The 25,377-nt window shown below is 44.0% G+C and overlaps 1 protein-coding gene across 5 annotated transcripts in view; it reads right to left on the reverse strand.

Moving 5' to 3' along the window:
* The window catches only part of LOC128687148 (Fanconi anemia group J protein homolog), an 820,717-nt gene that overhangs the window by 361,601 nt on the left and 433,739 nt on the right, over window positions 1-25,377 (reverse strand). The gene's annotated exons all lie outside the window — the stretch shown is intronic.

Here is a 25,377-nt window from a genome sequence, read left to right on the forward strand (position 1 = left end):
TTTGTCACATATCAAGTCAAAAGTTTTGAAAACATGCAAAACTATTGGGGAAAACATGAAACGTAATCCCGACGTCAGGCTGACCAAAGATGGACGAGCTGAGAGAAACTCAGCAGTACAGCGCCTATAGTGATGATCTGAGAGGTTACAATATTCTTAAATCTTTTTTAATAAGCATTAAAACAAACATTTTTGAAGTGTTATGAGTGAAGACAAGATTGCTAAAGACAGAAGGATTAGAATGGTCACAGTTACTAAGAGCAGATTTAACCAGAATATTTTTCCACAAGAATTAAGTTTTAAAAGAAACGACGAAAAGAGGCTAGCTAGAATGGACACAAAACATTAAGCACATCCTCCTTGGTACACGATTAGGAACATAAACCGAGCCATACGCGGCAACACAGCCAAGTGCAGTAAACATGAACTAGGTTAGCAGGAGCATAAACAGAGCCATGTGTTTTCTTGAATGTTTACTGATGCTAAAGGTTTGATGAAAACCTAGGCAAGAGTGTATCAACAGCCAGCTGCTTCCCAGGATACTAATCTTTTCCTCCTTCAACAACCCTTCCCAATGTGATGCTAGGAATTATATTTATTAACAAACAGAAACCTATTAATCTTTCTCGTATTGCTCAGGACATGGAACGTACATTAAAGATGAAATTATACACCAGTATGAATTACCAGGACAATAACAAACTCCTAATAGATCACCAAGTTGCTTCGTTGAGTTTTTATGTAGTGCCGTTTAAGACACTACTGATGCACTTTGTAGCCCCCGTTTCTCAACACGCCATTAAAATGCTATTTATATTTTAAGAGCCATGCATAATTCATGAGGGTACATCCCAGCCCTGCCGCCACCCACTACCTCACGACATCACCATAACCATGCCCATAGTCACCACCATCACTGCCACCCCGCCGCCACTACTTATCACCACCACCATCGCTGCCAATGCCCACCAGTGACTGCCTGACACCACCACCTGTTACCACTACAACCTTCCTCTCTATCCCTCCACACAACCAGTGCTACAACGCCTCCCTTTCCACGCCGTTAGGGTCAAGTTTCTAGCTTATGGCACACTGAAGCAGACATCAAAGAGCAGCGTGGAGAGCTCTTGAGCACTGATAGAATACTGATATGGTGCTAGGCTATGCAGTGTGCCCTTGTGCATTCACAAGTGCTCAGATGGGTAATGGTAAACGCATGGCGAGTGTGTATAATGCACTTGCTATTTACAGTCAGAGAGCTTTCGAAAGAAAACCAAGAGAAGCGAGCAATGATGATACAGCCTCTGGCACAGACACTGAGGATGGTGGTAATGAGAGGTGGTGGAGAGGAAACTGCTCCAGTCCTATGCTGGGAGAGGGAGAGGGAAGGGAGACGGAGAGGGAAGGGAGAGGTTTAGAAAGAGGAAGAGGAGCAGGGAAAGGGAGAAGAATTGTGATAAGGAATAACTGCTTTCATACCTATTAATACAATATTTTTCCAGGGTAAGTAGGTAAACTGGCCAGCAGTAACATAAAAACACAGGTGAAACAAGTGAAAACAGAGGTACAAAGACTTAGACAGGTGAAAAGAGAGATACAGAGACAAACAAGCGAAGAAAGATACAGAGACTTAAACACGTGAAGAGAAAGACGAAACATTTGGACAATAAGAAAAGAAGTTTGAGACAGCAATGAAGAGATAGGAAAGGCAAAATACAAATACATATAATTCAGGGACACAAAGAGTAAAAAACACTTCTGGCCAACTGGTTTTGGTTATTACAAACAAGACTGACTCTAGAGACCAGGTCATTACAAAAAAAAAAAAAATTATTGGTTATCAAGTATGGAGATATCGAAGCCAACGGACGTATATTGAAACCTAAGCGTTTTCTTCTATAACGCTGTTGCAGTCATCAAATTTCCTGGTTCAAACAGGCTAGATGATTTCTAGGTCTCGATGTTGTGTTCTACGCCCATTGTTTAAAAGTTTTTTTTTCTGGTCAAATAACCTCACTGGTTACTCCCTCCTGTCCCGATATCTCATCTCGTACTGTTACCATCTATCCTCTATATTTCAAGTACTATTCTTCGATAGTTGGTTTTCCTGCTAAACTTTTCCATTTCTCGCCAGACCAACTTTCACTAGATATTAATAGGGTAGTTCCCAATGGTTAATTTCTTATATCAGTGGTTTAGTTGTGGTTTTTCCTCTCTATTTCTGTTTGAAGTGAGTGTTCGATGTTATGCTTCTACTGCGCATTTGACCTCACATTGTTAGGTGGGGTGTTATGCATATTACAATCGTTCCTTTGGGCATTATTGTACCTGGGCGCTGCTGTACCTGTTACATATTTTTTTATAATTCCCCTTCCCAGTTTCCTTGTTCACGAGTTCTTGAAGCCTCTAGAGACTTTTTTTATTATCAGTGTCATGCCAGTTATTTCATTCTGTCCTCTATTCTTTTCTCATTACTTGGAACACCTCATTTGCTATTCTGTGAATTTCGTCTCCATTATGACTGAAGTCTGTGTTTTCCTCCATTCAGAGCTTAAATACAAATTGGTGACTACTTGCAGTTGAAGGAGGGTGGTGGAAAGTAAGGGAGGGAGAGAGAAGTGTAACAGGGTGTAGGGAAGGACAAGGAAGGATGGTTGGTGTGGAACAGGAAGACAGAGGTGGTGGATCATGAGGCGAGGATGGTAGTGCGTGCGTGTATGTGCGTGCATGTATGTATGTAGTGTGTGTGTAGTATGTGTGTAGTGTGTGTGTAGTGTGTGTGTAGTGTGTGTATGTAGTGTGTGTGTGTGTAGTGTGTGTGTAGTGTGCGTGTAGTGTGTGTGTGTGTGTGTGTGTGTGTGTGTGTGTGTGTGTGTGTGTGTGTGTGTGTGTGTGTGTGTGTGTGTGTGTGTGTGTACTCACCTAATTGTACTCACCTAATTGTGGTTGCAGGGGTCGAGACTCAGCTCCTGGCCCCGCCTCTTCACTCATCGCTACTGGGTCCTCTCTCTTTCTGCTTCCTGAGCTTTGTCATACCTCTTCTTAAAAAAATGTATGGTTCCTGCCTCCACTACTTCACTTGCTAGGCTATTCCACTTGCTGACAACTCTATGACTGAAGAAATACTTCCTAACGTCCCTGTGACTCGTCTGAGTCTTCAGCTTCCAGTTGTGACCCCTTGTCCCTGTGTCCCCTCTCTGGAACATCCTATCTCTGTCCACCTTGTCTATTCCCTGCAGTATCTTGTATGTCGTTATCATGTCTCTCCTGACCTTTCTGTCCTCCAGTGTCGTCAGTCCGATTTCCCTTAACCTTTCCTCGTACGACATTCCCTTGAGCTCTGGGACTAGCCTTGTTGCAAACCTTTGTACTTTCTCTAACTTCTTGACGTGCTTGACCAGATGTGGGTTCCAGACTGGTGCTGCATACTCCAGTATGGGCCTAACATACACAGTGTACAGTGTCTTGAACGATTCCTTATTAAGGTATCGGAACGCTATTCTCAGGTTTGCCAGGCGCCCGTATGCTGCAGCAGTTATTTGGTTGATGTGTGCCTCCGGTGATGTGCTCGGTGTTATGGTCACCCCAAGGTCTTTCTCCCTGAGTGAGGTCTGTAGTCTTTGTCCACCTAGCCTATACTCTGTCTGCGGTCTTCTTTGCCCCTCCCCAATCTTCATGACTTTGCATTTGGCTGGATTGAATTCGAGAAGCCAGTTACTGGACCACATGTCCAGCCTGTCCAGGTCTCTTTGCAGTCCTGCCTCATCCTCGTCCGTGTGTGTGTGTGTGTGTGTGTGTGTGTGTGTGTGTGTGTGTGTGTGTGTGTGTGTGTGTGTGTGTGTGTGTGTGGAGTGTGTGTGTAGTGTGTGTGTAGTGTGTGTGTAGTGTGTGTGTGTAGTGTGTGTGTGTAGTGTGTGTGTGTAGTCTGTGTGTGTAGTGTGTGTGTGTAGTGTGTGTGTGTAGTGTGTGTGTGTAGTGTGTGTGTGTGTAGTGTGTGTGTGTAGTGTGTGTGTGTGTGTGTGTGTGTGTAGTGTGTGTGTGTAGTGTGTGTGTGTGTGTGTGTAGTGTGTGTGTGTGTGTAGTGTGTGTGTGTAGTGTGTGTGTGTGTGTGTGTAGTGTGTGTGTGTGTGTGTGTGTGTAGTGTGTGTGTGTGTAGTGTGTGTGTGTGTAGTGTGTGTGTGTGTGTAGTGTGTGTGTGTGTAGTGTGTGTGTAGTGTGTGTGTAGTGTGTGTGTGTGTGTAGTGTGTGTGTAGTGTGTGTGTGTAGTGTGTGTGTGTAGTGTGTGTGTGTAGTGTGTGTGTGTAGTGTGTGTGTGTATGTAGTGTGTGTGTGTAGTGTAGTGTGTGTGTGTAGTGTAGTGTGTGTGTGTAGTGTAGTGTGTGTGTGTGTAGTGTAGTGTAGTGCGTGTGTGTAGTGTGTGTGTGTGTAGTGTGTGTGTGTAGTGTGTGTGTGTGTGTGTGTAGTGTGTGTGTGTGTGTGTGTGTGTGTGTGTACTCACCTAGTTGAGGTTGCGGGGGTCGAGTCCGAGCTCCTGGCCCCGCCTCTTCACTGATCGCTACTAGGTCACTCTCCCTGAGCCGTGAGCTTTATCATACCTCTGCTTAAAGCTATGTATGGATCCTGCCTCCACTACATCGCTTCCCAAACTATTCCACTTACTGACTACTCTGTGGCTGAAGAAATACTTCCTAACATCCCTGTGATTCATCTGTGTCTTCAGCTTCCAACTGTGTCCCCTTGTTACTGTGTCCAATCTCTGGAACATCCTGTCTTTGTCCACCCTGTCAATTCCTCTCAGTATTTTGTATGTCGTTATCATGTCCCCCCTATCTCTCCTGTCCTCCAGTGTCGTCAGGTTGATTTCCCTTAACCTCTCCTCGTAGGACATACCTCTTAGCTCTGGGACTAGTCTTGTTGCAAACCTTTGCACTTTCTCTAGTTTCTTCACGTGCTTGGCTAGGTGTGGGTTCCAAACTGGTGCCGCATACTCCAATATGGGCCTAACATACACGGTGTACAGGGTCCTGAATGATTCCTTATTAAGATGTCGGAATGCTGTTCTGAGGTTTGCTAGGCGCCCATATGCTGCAGCAGTTATTTGGTTGATGTGCGCTTCAGGAGATGTGCCTGGTGTTATACTCACCCCAAGATCTTTTTCCTTGAGTGAGGTTTGTAGTCTCTGACCCCCTAGACTGTACTCCGTCTGCGGCCTTCTTTGCCCTTCCCCAATCTTCATGACTTTGCACTTGGTGGGATTGAACTCCAGGAGCCAATTGCTGGACCAGGTCTGCAGCCTGTCCAGATCCCTTTGTAGTTCTGCCTGGTCTTCGATCGAGTGAATTCTTCTCATCAACTTCACGTCATCTGCAAACAGGGACACCTCAGAGTGTGTGTGTGTGTGTGTGTGTGTGTGTGTGTGTGTGTGTGTGTGTGTGTGTGTGTGTGTGTGTGTGTGGTGTGTGTGTGGTGTGTGTGTGTGGTGTGTGTGTGTGGTGTGTGTGTGTGTGTGTAGTGCGTGTGTAGTGTGTGTGTAGTGTGTGTAGTGTGTGTGTAGTGTGTGTGTAGTGTGTGTAGTGTGTGTGTAGTGTGTGTGTAGTGTGTGTGTAGTGTGTGTGTAGTGTGTGTGTAGTGTGTGTGTAGTGTGTGTGTAGTGTGTGTGTAGTGTGTGTGTAGTGTGTGTGTGTGTGTAGTGTGTGTAGTGTGTGTGTGTGTAGTGTGTGTAGTGTGTGTGTAGTGTGTGTGTGTGTGTGTGTAGTGTGTGTGTGTGTGTGTGTATAGTGTGTGTATAGTGTGTGTGTAGTGTGTGTGTGTGTGTGTGTGTGTGTGTGTGTGTGTGTGTGTGTGTGTGTGTGTGTGTGTGTGTGTGTGTGTGTGTAGTGTGTGTGTGTGTGTGTAGTGTGCGAGTGTGTGTGTGTTTAGTGTGTGTAGTGTGTGTGTGTTTAGTGTGTGTAGTGTGTGTGTAGCGTGTGTGTGTGTGTGTGTGTGTAGTGTGTGTGTGTGTGTGTGTGTGTGTGTGTGTGTGTGTGTGTGTGTGTGTGTGTGTGTGTGTGTGTGTGTGTGTAGTGTGTGTAGTGTGTGTGTGTGTGTGTGTGTGTGTGTGTGTGTGTGTGTGTGTGTGTGTGTGTGTGTGTGTGTGTGTGTGTGTGTGTGTCTAGTGTGTGTGTAGTGTGTGTGTGTAGTGTGTGTGTGTGTGTGTGTAGTGTGTGTGTGTGTAGTGTGTGTGTGTGTGTAGTGTGTGTGTGTGTAGTGTGTGTGTGTGTAGTGTGTGTGTGTGTGTAGTGTGTGTGTGTGTAGTGTGTGTGTGTGTAGTGTGTGTGTGTGTAGTGTGTGTGTGTGTAGTGTGTGTGTGTGTAGTGTGTGTGTGTAGTGTGTGTGTGTGTAGTGTGTGTGTGTAGTGTGTGTGTGTAGTGTGTGTGTGTGTGTAGTGTGTGTGTGTAGTGTGTGTGTGTAGTGTGTGTGTGTGTGTGTAGTGTTTGTGTGTGTAGTGTATGTGTAGTGTGTGTAGTGTGTGTGTGTAGTGTGTGTGTGTAGTGTGTGTGTGTAGTGTATGTGTGTAGTGTGTGTGTGTAGTGTGTGTGTGTAGTGTGTGTGTGTAGTGTGTGTGTGTGTAGTGTGTGTATGTGTGTGTAGTGTGTGTATGTGTGTGTAATGTTTGTGTAGTGTGTGTAGTGTGTGTTGTGTGTGTGTGTGTGTGTTTGTGTGTGTTGTGTGTGTGGGTGTGTGTGTTTGTGTGTGTAGTGTGTGTGTGTGTGTGTGTAGAGTGTGTGTAGTGTGTGTGTGTGTAGTGTGTGTGTGTGTAGTGTGTGTGTGTGTAGTGTGTGTAGTGTGTGTGTAGTGTGTGTGTGTAGTGTGTGTGTGTAGTGTGTGTAGTGTGTGTGTAGTGTGTGTGTAGTGTGTGTGTGTAGTGTGTGTGTGTAGTGTGTGTGTGTGTGTGTGTGTGTGTGTGTGTGTGTGTGTGTGTGTGTGTGTGTGTGTGTGTGTGTAGTGTGTGTGTGTGTGTGTAGTGTGTGTGTGTGTGTGTGTGTAGTGTGTGTGTAGTGTGTGTGTGTGGTGTGTGTGTAGTGTGTGTGTAGTGTGTGTGTAGTGTGTGTGTAGTGTGTGTGTAGTGTGTGTGTAGTGTGTGTGTGTGTAGTGTGTGTGTATGTAGTTACTCACCTAGTTGACCTAGTTGAGGTTGCAGGGGTCGAGTCCGAGCTCCTGGCCCCGCCTCTTCACTGATCACTACTAGGTCACTCTCCCTGAACCGTGAGCTTTATCATACCTCTGCTTAAAGCTATGTATGGATCCTGCCTCCACTACATCGCTTCCCAAACTATTCCACTTACTGACTACTCTGTGGCTGAAGAAATACTTCCTAACATCCCTGTGATTCATCTGTGTCTTCAACTTCCAACTGTGTCCCCTTGTTACTGTGTCCAATCTCTGAAACATCTTGTCTTTGTCCACCTTGTCAATTCCTCTCAGTATTTTGTATGTCGTTATCATGTCCCCCCTATCTCTCCTGTCCTCCAGTATCGTCAGGTAGATTTCCCTTAACCTCTCCTCGTAGGACATACCTCTTAGCTCTGGGACTGGTCTTGTTGCAAACCTTTGCACTTTCTCTAGTTTCTTTACGTGCTTGGCTAGGTGTGGGTTCCAAACTGGTGCCGCATACTCCAATATGGGCCTAACGTACACGGTGTACAGGGTCCTGAACGATTCCTTATTAAGATGTCGGAATGCTGTTCTGAGGTTTGCTAGGCGCCCATATGCTGCAGCAGTAATTTGGTTGATGTGCGCTTCAGGAGATGTGCCTGGTGTTATACTCACCCCAAGATCTTTTTCCTTGAGTGAGGTTTGTAGTCTCTGGCCCCCTAGACTGTACTCCGTCTGCGGTCTTCTTTGCCCTTCCCTAATCTTCATGACTTTGCACTTGGTGGGATTGAACTCCAGGAGCCAATTGCTGGACCAGGTCTGCAGCCTGTCCAGATCCCTTTGTAGTTCTGCCTGGTCTTCGATCGAGTGAATTCTTCTCATCAACTTCACGTCATCTGCAAACAGGGACACCTCAGAGTCTATTCTTTCCGTCATGTCGTTCACAAATACCAGAAACAGCACTGGTCCTAGGACTGACCCCTGTGGGACCCCGCTGGTCACAGGTGCCCACTCTGACACCTCGCCACGTACCATGACTCGCTGCTGTCTTCATGACAAGTATTCCCTGATCCATTGTAGTGCCTTCCCTGTTACCCCTGCTTGGTCCTCCAGTTTTTGCACCAATCTCTTGTGTGGAACTGTGTCAAACGCCTTCTTGCAGTCCAAGAATATGCAATCCACCCACCCCTCTCTCTCTTGTCTTACTGCTGTTACCATGTCATAGAACTCCAGTAGGTTTGTGACACAGGATTTCCCGTCCCTGAAACCATGTTGGCTGCTGTTGATGAGATCATTCCTTTCTAGGTGTTCCACCACTCTTCTGATAATCTTCTCCATGATTTTGCATACTATACATGTCAGTGACACTGGTCTGTAGTTTAGTGCTTCATGTCTGTCTCCTTTTTTAAAGATTGGGACTACATTTGCTGTCTTCCATGCCTCAGGCAATCTCCCTGTTTCGATAGATGTATTGAGTATTGTTGTCAGGGGTACACATAGCGCCTCTGCTCCCTCTCTCAATACCCATGGGGAGATGTTATCTGGCCCCATTGTCTTTGAGGTATCTAGCTCACTCAGAAGCCTCTTCACTTCTTCCTCGGTTGTGTGCACTGTGTCCAGCACATGGTGGTGTACCCCACCTCTCCGTCTTTCTGGAGCCCCTTCTGTCTCCTCTGTGAACGCTTCTTTGAATCTCTTGTTGAGTTCCTCACATACTTCACGGTCATTTCTTGTTGTCTCTCCTCCTTCCTTCCTTAGCCTGATTACCTGGTCCTTGACTGCTGTTTTCCTCCTGATGTGGCTGTACAACAGTTTCGGGTCAGATTTGGCTTTCGCTGCAATGTCATTTTCATATTGTCTTTCGGCCTCCCTTCTTATCTGTGCATATGTGTGTGTGTGTGTGTGTGTGTGTGTGTGTGTGTGTGTGTGTGTGTGTGTGTGTGTGTGTGTGTGTGTGTGTGTGTGTGTGTGTGTGTGTGTGTGTGTGTGTGTGTGTGTGTGTGTGTATGTGTGTGTGTGTGTGTGTGTGTGTGTGTGTGTGTGTGTGTGTGTGTGTGTTACATTTTCAAAATTTTGTATTAATAACTTAGTTCGTCGAACACTCAGCGTCTCTGTCACTTGACTCCCTCTTTCCCTTCCTCTCTCGCCTCTTACCCACTTCTTGTCTCATCTTTTACAGTTGATATGCGAGAAGTGTCTGCCTGGTGCCTCCTTACTGAGTGCCACTTTCCCCAGGAACTCCCTCAGTTACACGCTCCTAGGCGCTACTTGGCCAACACAGAATGGTGCACCTCAACGCTATGTCCACAGTTTTAAATATCTTTACAGTTGTAATCAGTTTTAATTCTTTACTTTGGATATACCTTAATGGGGTTCGAAAGTTTTCCCACGCCCGAAGCCCGGCCCTGGGCGAGGCTTGTTTATTGCTTGTCTGGTCAACCAGGCTGTTACTGATGGCGGTCCAATGGCCGACATGTTCATCACAGCCTTGTTGATCCATCACTAGGCGGTGGTAACTGTCGAGCTTTGTTCCTTCACAAATCACAGGTATATCACACACAAAGAGTGAAATAACGAAGTTTCCATTGAGGAGTCTGAGCTTTCTTAAAAGTGGTAGAAAAAACATCGATGATTCCAGTATTATGAAGGAAGGAAGATGTTCACTGTTGACCTCGCAATACTGGAGACGAAGTAATGAATTACAAACAATAGTGAACGACAGACCGGTGGCGGAACAAGGTGTTACTGGTACATCATCTCGCTCTGTAAAGCGTCTTCTGAAGTATTTCTGGAATATGTCAACTGGTTCAATATGCAAGCTTCTTTTAACACAGGAAACAAATAACACATTTAAAACAAAGTATGATGACATGTATAATAATGTTAATATCAGATAACTTAAAATGAATGACCTTAAACTGATAAAAATGTGAATAAATAGAAGATAATATTAATAATGATAATAATCCACCTCATCATCTGAATGTACGGGACTGAGGACTATATATATATAAATAATGGAGAAAATAGTTTTTAGGCATAAAAAGAAGTTGGAGGAAGTGTGTCTACACACCTGTGATGAACACTGTTTGTCAGGCCGCAAGATGTACCCACGAATCAAACAGCAGGAAAACAAGAACTGCACACAAAGGTGTTTTATCCGCGCCTCGTCAGAAGATCAACAGGAAAACATAACAGCTCCAAAGATATCTCAATATATATGAAGTAGAAAAAATGCAAACTGTTACACACACACACACACACACACAAATACACACGCACACACTATTAAACAGACACAAGCTACTTCAACACACACACACACACACACGCACACACTATTAAACAGACACAAGCTACTTCAACACACACACACACACACACACAGACAAGAGCTATCTTCCCTCCAGATCCCAAACAGCTTTCATTATCAGCTTCCGGTGGACGAGCAAATAAACAAATACACAAATCAAAGCGGCAAACCTCCCGACTGGTAAAAATCTCTCGGTCGCCATTATGGCCAAAAAAGCAGATATTCCGAGTCGGCAAAGACCCAAAGCGGAGTTAAAATATTCACGTCTCATTAGCAGGAACGTGATTTTTGTCTGCCACCGCCCCCAAGAGCAATGGAGAAATGACAGCCCAGGGAAAATATGTGGAAGTTGATGCGGTGACTGTCTGCGTGGGAGGGCGGGAGGAAGAGAAGTGGGAAGAGAGAGAGAGAGAGAGAGAGAGAGAGAGAGAGAGAGAGAGAGAGAGAGAGAGAGAGAGAGTTAAGGGGCAGAGAGGGGAGGGGAGAGTAGGGATGAAGGTAAAGGATGTAAGAGACAGAGGGAGGGTTAAAAAGGGAAGGAAGTATTAAGAGGGATAAGGAGAGAGGGACTGAAAGTCGTGGGGAAAGGGAGAGGGAAGGAAGATTAGGGGAAAAGGAAGTAAGAGACAAAGTATTAAAACAAATGGAAAAAGTTAAGAATAACAAATGAAAAAAATCGTGAACTAGATGGAGAGAGGACACTGACGAAGGTAAGATGGGGGGATAAGAAAGAGTTCAAGACACAAGAGGTACAGCTGAACAGGTGAGAATACTGAAGTGGATACGACGGTTTTTATAAAATATGAAGATTATTAAACACGTGGAGAAGTGAAAGATGATACGACTTGTGAGAAGCGACGGATGACACACATGTCCAAAGTGCCACAGAAGTGACGAATGACACACATGTCCAAAGTGCCACAGAAGTGACGAATGACACACATGACCAAAGTGCCACAGAAGTGACGAATGACACACATGTCCAAAGTGCCACAGAAGCGACGGATGACAGACATATGTCGAAGGTGCGACGGAAACCACAGATGACATAGATAACACCAGCAGCAAACAATGTGTATCGGCAAAAGGTCAATACAACACCTGCATTAAGGCATGAACAATACAACAGCTGTCGTAAGAAGAGCGTAGTAGACAGAAGTCAACATCAGAATCACCTACACAAGTTAAGGCTCCAGGATTGCGAAGAACGCTTCTTACATTGCGTTTAGTTGTTTATAATGTGTCGGCAGCCAAGCGCTGGTACGCCAGCGGCTGACTTAAACACTGAGCGAACCATCGTAACGGGAGATATTTTTCCCCGAGGAAAAAAATACCACTATCATATACTTCCCTGCGATGTTCTACGTCTAGGTTCCTTATTAATACACTACACACAACGAGAAATGCTAGACCAGTACGAGGCGTAGGTTTGCTTCAGGAGTATCTGAGACATATTCAGAATGCAGGTGGATTTGAGTAGGACCTGCCTAGCATCAGTAGCTAGGGTTATGAAAGCTGACTCCCTGGGTGGCTTTGGAACTCCCTGAACAGTGCCTGCTGTTCCTTCACCATGTCTTATGCTCCTTTATTCACCCGGTGCGGGTGAATGAAGAGATCCCCCGTTGCCCTGCACATAGGGCGAAGGCTTGGGTTGACAGCTTCATCGTCTAAGAGTTGCGACAAGACTCTTTGGGAAAGCTTGGCGACGAGAGACTCAGGGAAGAGCACCCTATGAGAGTTATGCTGATACATTAAGTCTTGTGCAATGTTGCACTGGCTACGAGTGACACTAACGGTGAATGACACTCTAGCAGCGAGTAACCCTCCAGCAGAGAGTGACACTGCAGCAGTGACACTCCAGCAGTTATACCCCTCCCTTCCCACTCTCTCTACTTTCCATCTCCCACTAGCTTTCCACTATCCTTTCTTCAACCTTCTACCCCCACCACTCTTCCATTCCCTTACCCCCGTCCCTCTTCCAGTGGAATTAACCCTTTCAGTCACCTCTTTTTCTGCAACACCTCATTCCTTCTACCCCTTCCTTTCTCTTTCTGCCTCCTCTCTTCCACTCTTCTTCTACCCCCATCACTTCTATTCACATTCCTTTCATCCTCTCCCCATAGCACACTAAATGAGTACAAAAATAGTATTTAATCTCAGGGGTTGACTGGCAATTAAAGTTTTAACACAATAGAAAGGCCCTGGGTTCGATTACCGGGCCGGCAGAGAAAATAGCTATCGAGACCGGGCGTACGTCAATTGCTGTGGGTAGCACCCTGGGAAAAGCAAGTAAGACACTGTTCCACAGAATGTGTAAGAAACTCCAGTTATGCTGGAAATAATTAACGGTGCAAGAAACACAAGTACTCAATAACCAGTCAAAGTTGCCTTAGTCACCAGTAATCACAGCTTGAGTTGCAAGTTTCATTTATACCTTGTGCTCATCTTAAGCCACATTAAAGGGAAAAAAAATGTGTGTGCGAGAGAGAGAGAGAGAGAGACGTATACTAAAGAATGAGACAGACAAAGAGCCAGATAACAAGATAAATAACGGGGCTCCCCCAGGAGGCAGCACACACGACTTCAGGTGTACATGTTCCACCACACAAACACCCTCATCACTATTTAATCTGGTAATTCAACTTGTCGCTGCTGCTGCTCTTGGCATGAAAGAATATGGTAAACATATTCCCCACCAACGCTTATATTTTTCAGGAGCTACCCCTGGAGATCGCCATTCCTGACCGCCGTAATGAAAACGAAGCTCTTTTGTGCTGCTATTAATTTTCCACTACCTGTAAATTAAAGCGGGTAATCAAGTCATTCAGGGCAAAATAAAAGTGTCCCCCCGGCCAGTGGTCAGAGCGTATACGGTTAAGTCAGGTCAACACAGTCCGGATAATGTAGGCACTCCTGTGACCTTTTATCAGGGGGGTGGAAGCAGCCTCGTTCACAACCCCTACAACATACACACACGTGACTTCGACGCCAGCCACTGACAGCACAGATAAACGAGCCAGTAGAGCAGTGCAGCGGGGGATGCCATTAACGAGGGTAGTTGGCCGATTCAGAGAGTAATTCACCGTGTATATTTGCATGGCTTCGCTGACCACAATGGACACCGAGCAGATTAAAACGCGGTCGCATTCTTTCTTCAGGGGGAGGTTAATCCAGCACTGTGTTTACTTATGGACAATGGTCAGCTTAAAGCCTGCACACCAGCCCCAGCCTCTATACCTTTTCTTACCCCCAGAGAAACCCAGAAACCCACAGAGAAAACTCAAAGCCACCTATCCCCCTTCCACGCCCCCCACTCATGCCCCACTTGCCTCTTTGCTGACAGGTGAGAGTGCATTCACAAGTACACGAGTTCTATTCTATGGCACAGAGAAACACTGGGCAGGTTTCTTGCACCATTTCTGCCCATGCCTACCTGGAAGTTAAAAATAGGTACTGTGTGTTACCCGACGGTTGTGGGTTGCATCCTGGGAAAAATAAGTTTAAAAAACTCCAGTACCTGCTGAGAGTATTTAAAACTCTTGCCAAATCTGCCCCTTGACTGCTCATTGTAAATGTCAAGTCTGTCAACTCTGACCCTTACCTATCCTGGCCTCTTGCCTACTCTACTTCTTTACATATCCTACCCCTTTCAAACCTAACACCAGCAACATCACCTCCACCTATTAGCAGCAACTGCGGCACCAGTGCCACCACTATCGTCGACACCATCATCACTGCCATCATCACCACTACAGTCATCATCAAAAGTACCACCACCATCACCGTCCAGAGAACATACAAATTCCTTAAGTAATAATTCATTAGACAGTCAAGACATCTTAAAAATCTGGTTTCTGTGTTTATTGCTAATTCTTGCGCAAGATCCTATACCATGTTCAGGGACAATAAACCTCATCAGTATAAAAATACCAACATACATATCTGTATGAAGCTCAGTGACAGGTGGATGATTAGCCTTTACGTCGTTCTTGATTAATATCTTTTTACATCTGCGGTTTACTCCAATAGAATGTTCATAAATGCGTGTGTGTATGTGTACTCGCCTAATTGTGGTTGCAGGGGTCGAGACTCAGCTCTGGCCCCGCCTAGACTCAGCTCCTGTGTGTGTGTGTGTGTGTGTGTGTGTGTGTGTGTGTGTGTGTGTGTGTGTGTGTGTGTGTGTGTGTGTGTGTGAGAGAGAGAGAGACTAGAATACACTTGACATTACTTCTCTGGATTGCAACACTGAGGGGCTGCAACAGCAACCAGCTACTCTGATATCCTCAGTATCACTGAGTGTTTTGCCGACTCTTTTAGAGAGTTGGATGCGCGCACTCTCTTCGCGAATCTAAGATTCTTGAAGCCCCTGAGATGAAGGTATATTGATAAGCAGGTTTCATATCTTTTATACACTCTTTGGGACTCCATAAAGTGGCGGCTGCACCTACTCCAACACCTCTGTGTTGCACACAGGTGTCAGTCAGCCAAAATGCACATACCTAGAGTCTCACCATCGTTTTGCCATGTACTGCTGTCGTAAAGCATACCAATGCAGTACAATCGGCATAAGTCAATTAACGTCAACAGGATACCGAAGATCTCAACACTGTTGTTTACCATACAGAAGCACTGGCACCTCTGACACTATATTGATAAATACTTCACAGGAACACACAAGAATGTGAAAAAAAAGGATTAGAACTATTTTAAGCATCATATATAAGACACCATAGTCATGCACTGAAAAAAGTAATGCCGGAAAGTTACTAACAAGTGTTTCTTAACAAGGAGTGACATTACTCGTGCAGCCAGGGGAGAGTGAAACCAGTTTTAGTCAGCAGAGAAGAGGGGCCAGGAGCTGAGATTCGACCCCTGCAACTACAATTAGGTGAACACACATACACACACCCTGTTATCCCACCTTTCCTCCCAGCTATTCCGCCTCCGGGAATCCCTATCAGAGCGGGAGGGAGTTACACGTTGAGCCGGCAGTAATCCCACCAAATCCCTCATATTCCAAGCGATGATACCAAATCCCAATTCTCCATTCCAATTCCTAGCGCTCGATTATCACTCGAACCACAGCGCCCCAAGCCTCAGAGAGCAGCTGCTGGGCGACTACCAGCCTTCAAGGCAGAGGGTATAGAGTTGCAAGTGTACTGGTGAGCGTACAGGTGAGGGATACGCCACTGACACCCCCAGCAGCCAGGCTAGAAGGGTATGAGTATCCAGACAGTTGCAAATCAAACACCCGATTGGAGTTTATAAGCTCCTTATTGGAGGATCCACTAGGAACACTGTGGGATCAATACGCCCTTAAGTACTGCTTCTTAACGTGACGCTTCCACCTCCTCTGACGGTGCCAGGCCGCGCCGCCTGCCACCTGCCATCATCCTTACCAGCTACCAGTTGACACCACCACCACAGTGATCACAACTAATAGTAGTAACAGCTGTAAAATGTGGTCTAAAACTCATACTAGCACTGAAAAAATGGGAGCATTATAAATAAAGAACATAAATTAGACATGGGCAAAAATACAACGCAGAGTATTAATAAAACAAGTGTAAACAAAATAATGTAAATTAGAAGGAAGAGTAAAAAATAAAAGATTGTAAAAAAAAGGGAATATAAGTAACTGGGTGTAAAAAAAAAGAGCTGGGTCTTAATAAAAGCGAGTTAAAAGGGTTGTAAAAAGGGGGCAAACGTAAAGAAAGAGGGATATAAGAGGGAAATTATATGAATGATATAAATCTGGAAATGGGCAACAAACACAACATAAGTTCCAGGAACAGGCCAGCAGCCAGTCAGAACCAAAGAATATTCCAGCAGGCAACCAGTCAGAACCAAAGAATATTCCAGCAGGCAACCAGTTAGAACCAAAGAATATTTCAGCAAGCAACCAGTCAGAACCAAAGAATATTCCAGCGGGCAACCAGTCAGAACCAAAGAATATTCCAGCAGACAACCAGTCAGAACCAAAGAATATTCCAGCGGGCAACCAGTCAGAACCAAAGAATATTCCAGCGGGCAACCAGTCAGAACCAAAGAATATTCCAGCGGGCAACCAGTCAGAACCAAAGAATATTCCAGCGGGCAACCAGTCAGAACCAAAGAATATTCCAGCGGGCAACAAGTCAGAACCAAAGAATATTCCAGCGGGCAACCAGTCAGAACCAAAGAATATTCCAGCAGGCAACCAGTCAGAACCAAAGAATATTCCAGCGGGCAACCAGTCAGAACCAAAGAATATTCCAGGAGGCAACCAGTCAGAACCAAAGAATATTCCAGTGGGCAACCAGTCAGAACCAAAGAATATTCCAGCGGCTAACCAGACAAAACCAAAGAATATTCCAGCGGGCAACCAGTCAGAACCAAAGAATATTCCAGCGGTCAACCAGTCAGAACCAAAGAATATTCCAGCGGGCAACTAGTCAGAACCAAGGAACATTCCAGCAGGCAACCAGTCAAAATCAAGGAACATTCCAGCAGGCAACCAGCCAGAACCAAGGAACATTCCAGCAGGCAACCAGTCAGAATCAAGGAACATTCCAGCGGGCAACCAGTCAAAATCAAGGAACATTCCAGCAGGCAACCAGTCAGGACCAAGGAACATTCCAGCGGGCAACCAGTCAGAACCAAGGAACATTCCAGCAGGCAACCAGTCAGGACCAAGGAACATTCCAGCAGGCAACCAGTCAAAATCAAGGAACATTCCAGCAGGCAACCAGCCAGAACCAAGGAACATTCCAGCAGGCAACCAGTCAGAATCAAGGAACATTCCAGCGGGCAACCAGTCAGGACCAAGGAACATTCTAGCAGGCAACCAGTCAGAAGGAACATTTCAGCAGGCAACCAGTCAGAATCGAGGAACATTCCAGCAGGCAACCAGTCAGAACCAAGGAACATTCTAGCAGGCAACTAGTCAGAACCAAAGAATATTCCAGCGGGCAACTAGTCAGAACCAAAGAATATTCCAGCGGGCAACCAGTCAGAACCAAGGAACATTCCAGAAGGCAACCAGTCAGGACCAAGGAACATTCCAGCAGGCAACCAGTCAGAACCAAAGAATATTCCAGCGGGCAACTAGTCAGAACCAAAGAATATTCCAGCGGGCAACCAGTCAGAACTAAAGAATATTCCAGCGGGCAACCAGTCAGAACCAAAGAATATTCCAGCGGGCAACAAGTCAGAACCAAAGAATATTCCAGCGGGCAACTAGTCAGAACCAAAGAATATTCCAGCGGTCAACCAGTCAGAACCAAAGAATATTCCAGCGGGCAACCAGTCAGAACCAAGGAACATTCCAGCAGGCAACCAGTCAGGACCAAGGAACATTCCAGCAGGCAACCAGTCAGAATCAAGGAACATTCCAGCGGGCAACAAGTCAGAACCAAGGAACATTCCAGCAGGCAACCAGTCAGGACCAAGGAACATTCCAGCAGGCAACCAGTCAGAATCGAGGAACATTCCAGAAGGCAACCAGTCAGAACCAAGGAACATTCTAGCAGGCAACCAGTCAGGACCAAGGAACATTCCAGCGGGCAACCAGTCAGAACCAAGGAACATTCCAGCAGGCAACCAGTCAGGACCAAGGAACATTCCAGCAGGCAACCAGTCAGAATCGAGGAACATTCCAGCAGGCAACCAGTCAGAACCAAGGAACATTCTAGCAGGCAACCAGTCAGGACCAAGGAACATTCCAGCGGGCAACCAGTCAGAATCAAGGAACATTCCAGTGGGCAACCAGTCAGAATCGAGGAACATTCCAGCAGGCAACCAGTCAGAACCAAGGAACATTCTAGCAGGCAACTAGTCAGAACCAAAGAATATTCCAGCGGGCAACTAGTCAGAACCAAAGAATATTCCAGCGGGCAACCAGTCAGAACCAAGGAACAATCCAGCAGGCAACCAGTCAGGACCAAGGAACATTCCAGCAGGCAACCAGTCAGAATCAAGGAACATTCCAGCGGGCAACCAGTCAGAACCAAGGAACATTCCAGCAGGCAACCAGTCAGGACCAAGGAACATTCCAGCAGGCAACCAGTCAGAATCGAGGAACATTCCAGCAGGCAACCAGTCAGAACCAAGGAACATTCTAGCAGGCAACCAGTCAGGACCAAGGAACATTCCAGCGGGCAACCAGTCAGAATCAAGGAACATTCCAGTGGGCAACCAGTCAGAACCAAGGAACATTCCAGCAGGCAACCAGTCAGAACCAAGGAACATTCCAGCAGGCAACCAGTCAGGACCAAGGAACATTCCAGCAGGCAACCAGTCAAAAGGAACATTTCAGCAGGCAACCAGTCAAAAGGAACATTCCAGCAGGCAACCAATCAGGCAGAATATTAAAGGTCTATATGGCAATCAGCGAGGGGTCGTCAATGACCCCTCGTGTGGTCACCACGCTACAATAACCATCAACCTGTCATCAACATGTGATGAAACGTTGCCCGAATAGACGTAGAAGTTTCTAAGAGAAACATGGACCACTGCTGCAAGTGGCTGATTAACGAGGTTGTGATGGCTGTGTTTCTGCCGGCCACCTGTTAACTGCTGCAAGTGGCTGATTAATGAGGTTGTAATGGCTGTGGTTCTGCCGGCCATTTCTTAACAGCCTCTCTAGAATGTTTTAATCCCTACAATAGATATTAAAGTGAAATCTCAGTGTGTATACACTAAGACACTTTTCGGTGTACACATTCTGTGAGCTGGATAAAGAGTAGTGACTCAATGTTCACAGTGTTCTCTAAACGTGTCCCTGGCGTCCCTGTTCTACACTTAGGGTGTCCAGGGATGATCAATCTGTAAGATTAACTATCAAAACTTTGGTGTCCCTGGACCCATTATGTGGCTCTGTAATCCCTCGGCCAACGCCCACAGGATGAGTTTGGTGTGCAAAATAAAGCTAGACACACTTCCCAGCTGAAAACACTGCAAGACAGCCAGGTCAACACTCACTCTGTGTACACAGTATATGACGTATTTTACCTTGCAAGTCTCTCAAACACATAGAAAACTTTGCCTGACGAATTGACGAATATATTCGTGTCAATATGAAAATGTTGCAACAAAAGTTAAACTAACCTAACCTTGCTAAAATCAGTGTAACATAGCTTAATCTTACCCAACATATATTTAAATAGTCACATAACGTCAATATACAAATTTCAGGATAGTGAAACTGATTTCCGCGAATTTATTGTAACGATGAATTCTCCATCCGCATGTCTGGTATGCTAAGCCAAGTCCGCAAGATATATTTATATGTTGAACAATACACCACCAGCATGAATTAGATGATAACCGATCATTAACGAGTGTCAATAACGAGTCACACATGAAAGAGGAGACATGCAAGTATTTCTCAACCAGCGACAGCTAGTGCACCCTAGTTAATCATCTGAGGTAAAAGTGAGACAGGAAGCCCAGGTAACAGGTGCCTGGAGGGTCAATAAGAAGCCAGGGCCAGAGAAGTGCCTTTTAAATCTACGCCTGCTGCCAGGCGTAGTTCTAGAAGCCATAAAAATAACCTCAGCATGGGTCAGAGTTGAAGAGATAACCAATCAAAAGCCGTGTACCAGGGTGTGAATTACCTGACCAATCACCATCGGGGGATTAGTCAGGAAAGAACCAATGGCAATGAAGAAGCCAGACCATCGGCCAATCACAGCCATGTGTTAAATAAGCAGTTAGGTCTCTGTGGTCTCTGCGGTCGTCACACATTGACACACAAGATTGAAGAGAGAAAAAAAAACATGGAAGAAACCTGCAATTGGCCAATTACGACTTTTCAGAGTTTACCCACGAGACTGAAAATAGTTGACGGGGTGGGGGTGCCTAGCTACTACGGCAGACCTCACTAATCCGACCACCTGTGGATGATACAACCATCCCAACAGTCGTCCACAGACGACACAGACAGCGGTGAGGGTGACATGTCTGAAAGTGCCAACGCAGCGGATCTGCCACCAGGTACTAGAATGGGAGGTGAAACAGTGAAAGAAAAGGAGAAACGTATGTGTGTGTGTGTGTGGAAGGGGGGGGATGAGGTGGAGAGAAGGTGGAGGTGGAGGGAAGGTGGAGGGAAGGGAGGAACCAGTCCCTTCATTAGCTGACATGTCACCAAGGTCCCAGCGACACTTTTCTGCGGGATAATGGTGTGCAAACTTTTCCAGCGACCACCACACAAAAATACTGTTTTCACAGTCAACTTCCTCAACAGTATTTCCTAAAAATTAATTACGGTTTGTGTTTGATCAGCTACGTGGCCGGCGACAATAAATGAATATTCCCTGAAAATACAAGTTAGAATTAGAATGTGCATTATATATATATATATATATATATATATACATATACATATATATATATATATATATATATATATATATATATTATATATATATATATATATACACACACCCACAACAACCACACGGAAAGAATAGAGAAATTCCAAGCGCTTTCGTGACTACACACATTATCAAGGAACTATGATAATGTGAGTAGTCACGAAAGCGCTTGGAATTTCTCTATTCTTTCAGAGTGGTTGTTTTGCATATTTTGAAATCACCTGTTTACTGTGATCTTATTGTATACTTATTGTATATATATATATATATATATATATATATATATATATATATATATATATATATATATATATATATATATATATATATATATATATATCAAGTCGGCCGTCTCCCACCGAGGCAGGGTGACCCAAAAAGAAAGAAAATCCCCCCAAAAATACTTTCATCATCCAACATATATATATATATATATATATATAATATATATATATATATATATATATATATATATATATATATATATATATATATATATAGATATATATATATATTAGGTAGTAGGTTGGTAGACAGCAACCGCCCAGGGAGGTACTACCGTCCTGCCAAGTGAGTGTAAAACGAAAGCCTGTAATTGTTTTACATGATGGTAGGATTGCTGGTGTCCATTTTTCTGTCTCATAAACATGCAAGGTTTCAGGTACGTCTTGCTACTTCTACTTACACTTAGGTCACACTACACATACATGTACAAGCATATACACACCCCTCTGGGTTTTCTTCCATTTTTCTTACTAGTTCTTGTTATTGTTTATTTCCTCTTATCTCCATAGGGAAGTGGAACAGAATTCTTCCTCCGTAAGCCATGTGTGTTGTAAGAGGCGACTAAAATGCCGGGAGAAAGGGGCTAGTAACCCCTTCTCCTGCATATATTACTAAATGTAAAAGGAGAAACTTTCGTTTTTCCTTTTGGGCCACCCCGCCTCGGTGGGATACGGCCGGTGTGTTGAAAGAATATATATATATATATATATATATATATATATATATATATATATATATATATATATATATATATATATATATATCAAGTCGGCCGTCTCCCACCGAGGCAGGGTGACCCAAAAAGAAAGAAAATCCCCCCCCCAAAAAATACTTTCATCATCCAACACTTTCACCTCACTCACACATAATCAGTCTTTTTTGCAGAGGTGCTCAGAACACAGTTTAGAAGTATATACGTATAAAGATACACAACATATCCCTCCAAACTGCTAATATCCCGAATAGGTAAAATTGGTTAATTAACAAAATTCATTTAAAATTAAGTCCTTTCTAAAATTTTCTCTTATACATTTAAAGATATATTTTTTCATTTATGTTAACATAAAAATTAATGAATTTGTACCAAAAGAACCCTAGAAAACTTATCTAACTTTATTATAAAAAGCACAATCTAATTTAACCTAATCCAACTAAATATATTTTATATAAGTTTACAATAATTTAATAAAAAAATTCATTGTGTGTGTTTATTTTTTCGTTATGTTCAGAATGATTTTTGCGAAATTATTGCATACGCAAATTTTCACTTACCTTATTCGGTAAGAAGCGCGTTGCTATTTGAGCCAAAATAGCAAGTTTTACTTATTCGGCACCGTATATATATATATATATATATATATATATATATATATATATATATATATATATATATATATATATATATATATATATATATATATAATTAATCGGCAAAACGGTCGCATCCCACCAATGCAAGATGACCAAAAATAAAAACGAAAGTCTCTCCTTTTAAATTTAGTAATGTATATAGGAGAAGGGGTTAGTAGACCCTTGCTCCCGGCATTTTATTCGCCTCTTACCACACGCATGGCTTATGGAGGAAGAATTCTGCTTCACTTCCCATGTATACATTTTCAGCTGGTTCCTGATGCAATGCTGTACTGTAGTTGTCCTTAAAAAAAATCTGTGACTTCCATGAATCTTCACCACAAATTAATGCTGATTTTCTGTGGCATGTCTTATCTTCAAGGTGTTTAATTACTCTTCTTACCATGAGACCAGAAGTCTCCAGTTCAGTAAACCTCATTGTCTTCATCTTACCATGAGACCTTAAAATTAACATCACTTCAACTCGGTAAACATCGCCAGCTGGTTCTCATGAAAGACCAGAAGGCAACAAGTCCCACCAGCTCAGCAACATCGCCAGCTGGTTCTCATGAGACCAGAAGGCAGGAACTCCTCCTCCATCTCAGTAAACATCTCCAGCTGGTTCTCATGAGAGACCAGAAGGCAGCAACTCCCTTCAGCTCAGCAAACATCGCCAGCTGGTACTATCACAATAGTTGACCCTAATGGACTAGCTGTAAGCAACTCGTGGCAGGGCACTCAAGCTGCGGACCCGACAAAGCGTGAGATTCTGTTAAAATGCATCCGGGAGTAATTTAATTCAACGGTAGCATCGCTGAGGGTGCACGCCGTTCTTCCCAGGTTATTGTCAAATGTATCTGAGCGTTCAGTCTATTAACTCTGGGATTTTGCTATAACGGCAGAAAGTGAATAGAATTAATAAATTCTGTATAAAAAAAAATGGACAAAACTTCACTGAATCAAAGATTCTACAAAACACCTCTTGCCTCATTCGGATTAAAAAAACTTCCGTGAATTAACATTACACTCAGTGCCTGAGAATTTAGAACATGGGTGAAACACCACGAACGAGCAGACTGCCTCTTATACATGGGAAGACGACGGTGTGCTTAGTGAGGTAAGAATAGCGAGATGATTACCAGTTACCTCAAGGAGAGAGAATTCAATTATTGCACCTCGCGCATTCTCAAGCACTTTCCCACTAACTACAGAACTCTCACACACTCACTTCTAAACCTCACCACTTGTAAAGACCGCGTGTTAGACAACATATTTTCTGACAATGAATGTCTGCAGTTCGAACACTGCTACACCGGTGTCGGTTCACGTCATTAAGAGCGCTGATTGGCGAACACATCTCTGGTAACAACTCTGGAACATTACTACCGTTGGCGTTCCTCTTGTATAAATCACGGATACTCTAGCTACTCTCTTGGTACAGTTTCTCAAGACCCAAGACTGATATTCAAGTCACGAGACGTTTGTAAAGATTTTACATCACTCCTCAAGAGTTAAAGGCCGTGTTAAAATATCAAAGGTTAACTTACTCGAGCCATAAAAGGTTCTTAAAGACTCTATCATTCCTAATTAGTTCAAACAAAAGACTTAGGAACATTCCTTAACTCAAGACTGTTTTTAAACACTCTGAAAACCGTTCCTGATCTGGGATTTTCACGAGCAACAGTCTCTAGATCTAGTTTACAGAGAATGGTGTGAAAAATACAATACATCGAGTAAGCGGCAGTTCTGTGGATGAGAGGGATCAGAGGAGAGACTATAGTTCAAGCTGACAGGAAGAAAACCGTAACTCAATCATGCGCTATAACAGTGGTACGTAGAAGAGTATCTCTGAACACACACTTTGAACCTTTAAGTGGATGAGCTATAGCAGCAGAAAACCCGCACTAGGTTCCACACCTGTCAGCTAAGAACAGGAAACTGAAGCTATAGTGGGCAAAACAATCGCAGACAGGCGATCTCAGCAATGCAAGTAATGTCACGGGGGCTTGATACAATATAATATAATATATATATATATAGTTCCTTGATAATATGAGAAGTCACGAAAGCGCTTGAAATTTCACTTTCCTTTCACAGTGGTTGTTTCGCATAATATGATAGTCACGAAAGCGCTTGGAATTTCACTTTCCTTTACAGTGGTTGTTTATATATATATATATATATATATATATATATATATATATATATATATATATATATATATATATATATATATTATAGGTAGTAGGTTGGTATTACAACCCAGGAGTCCCAAAGGCCTGTTATCCTGGGTGTAAAGGGAGCAAAATAAACACAGCAGAAAACTTTTGACTTATATTATCCTTCACCAATTTAGAACAGAAGTATGTACACTATATACACTATGTACAACAATAGGCATTAGTGCACTCCACGGTAAGCAAGGCAGAATAGAAGCCATTAGAGAGTAGACCGTGCTTCAACCAGCTCTAGAATGGGAATGACAAGGGCAGACAGGAGAGTGGTACCCACATAACCTCTGCAATTGCCAAAACCATCTTCTCATTGGCTGGAACCTGGGTACTGGTTGAACGACGGGGCCCCATCGCCAACCCTTAGTTCCCTGGTTGGGGGAGATAGCCTGTAAATGTGGGTGTATACATGCGCCGAATAAAGGTTACGTACTCTTTGCATGCCACAGTTGGTAGACAGCAACCACGCAGGGGGGTACTACCGTCCTGCAAAGTGAGTGTGAAACGAAAGCCCGTAATTGTTGTACATGATGGCATGATTGCTAGTGTCTTTTGTCTGTCTTATAAATATGCAAGATTTCAGGTCCGTCTTGCTACTTATACTTACACTTAAGTCACACTAAACATACATGTACAAGCATATATACAGTGGTCCCCCGCTTTTCGTAGTTCCCGGCAATCGTAAAATTCGCCAATCATAGAGGTATTT

The sequence above is a fragment of the Cherax quadricarinatus genome, chromosome 40 (genome assembly GCF_038502225.1).
Source record: "Cherax quadricarinatus isolate ZL_2023a chromosome 40, ASM3850222v1, whole genome shotgun sequence".
NCBI lineage: Eukaryota > Metazoa > Arthropoda > Malacostraca > Decapoda > Parastacidae > Cherax > Cherax quadricarinatus.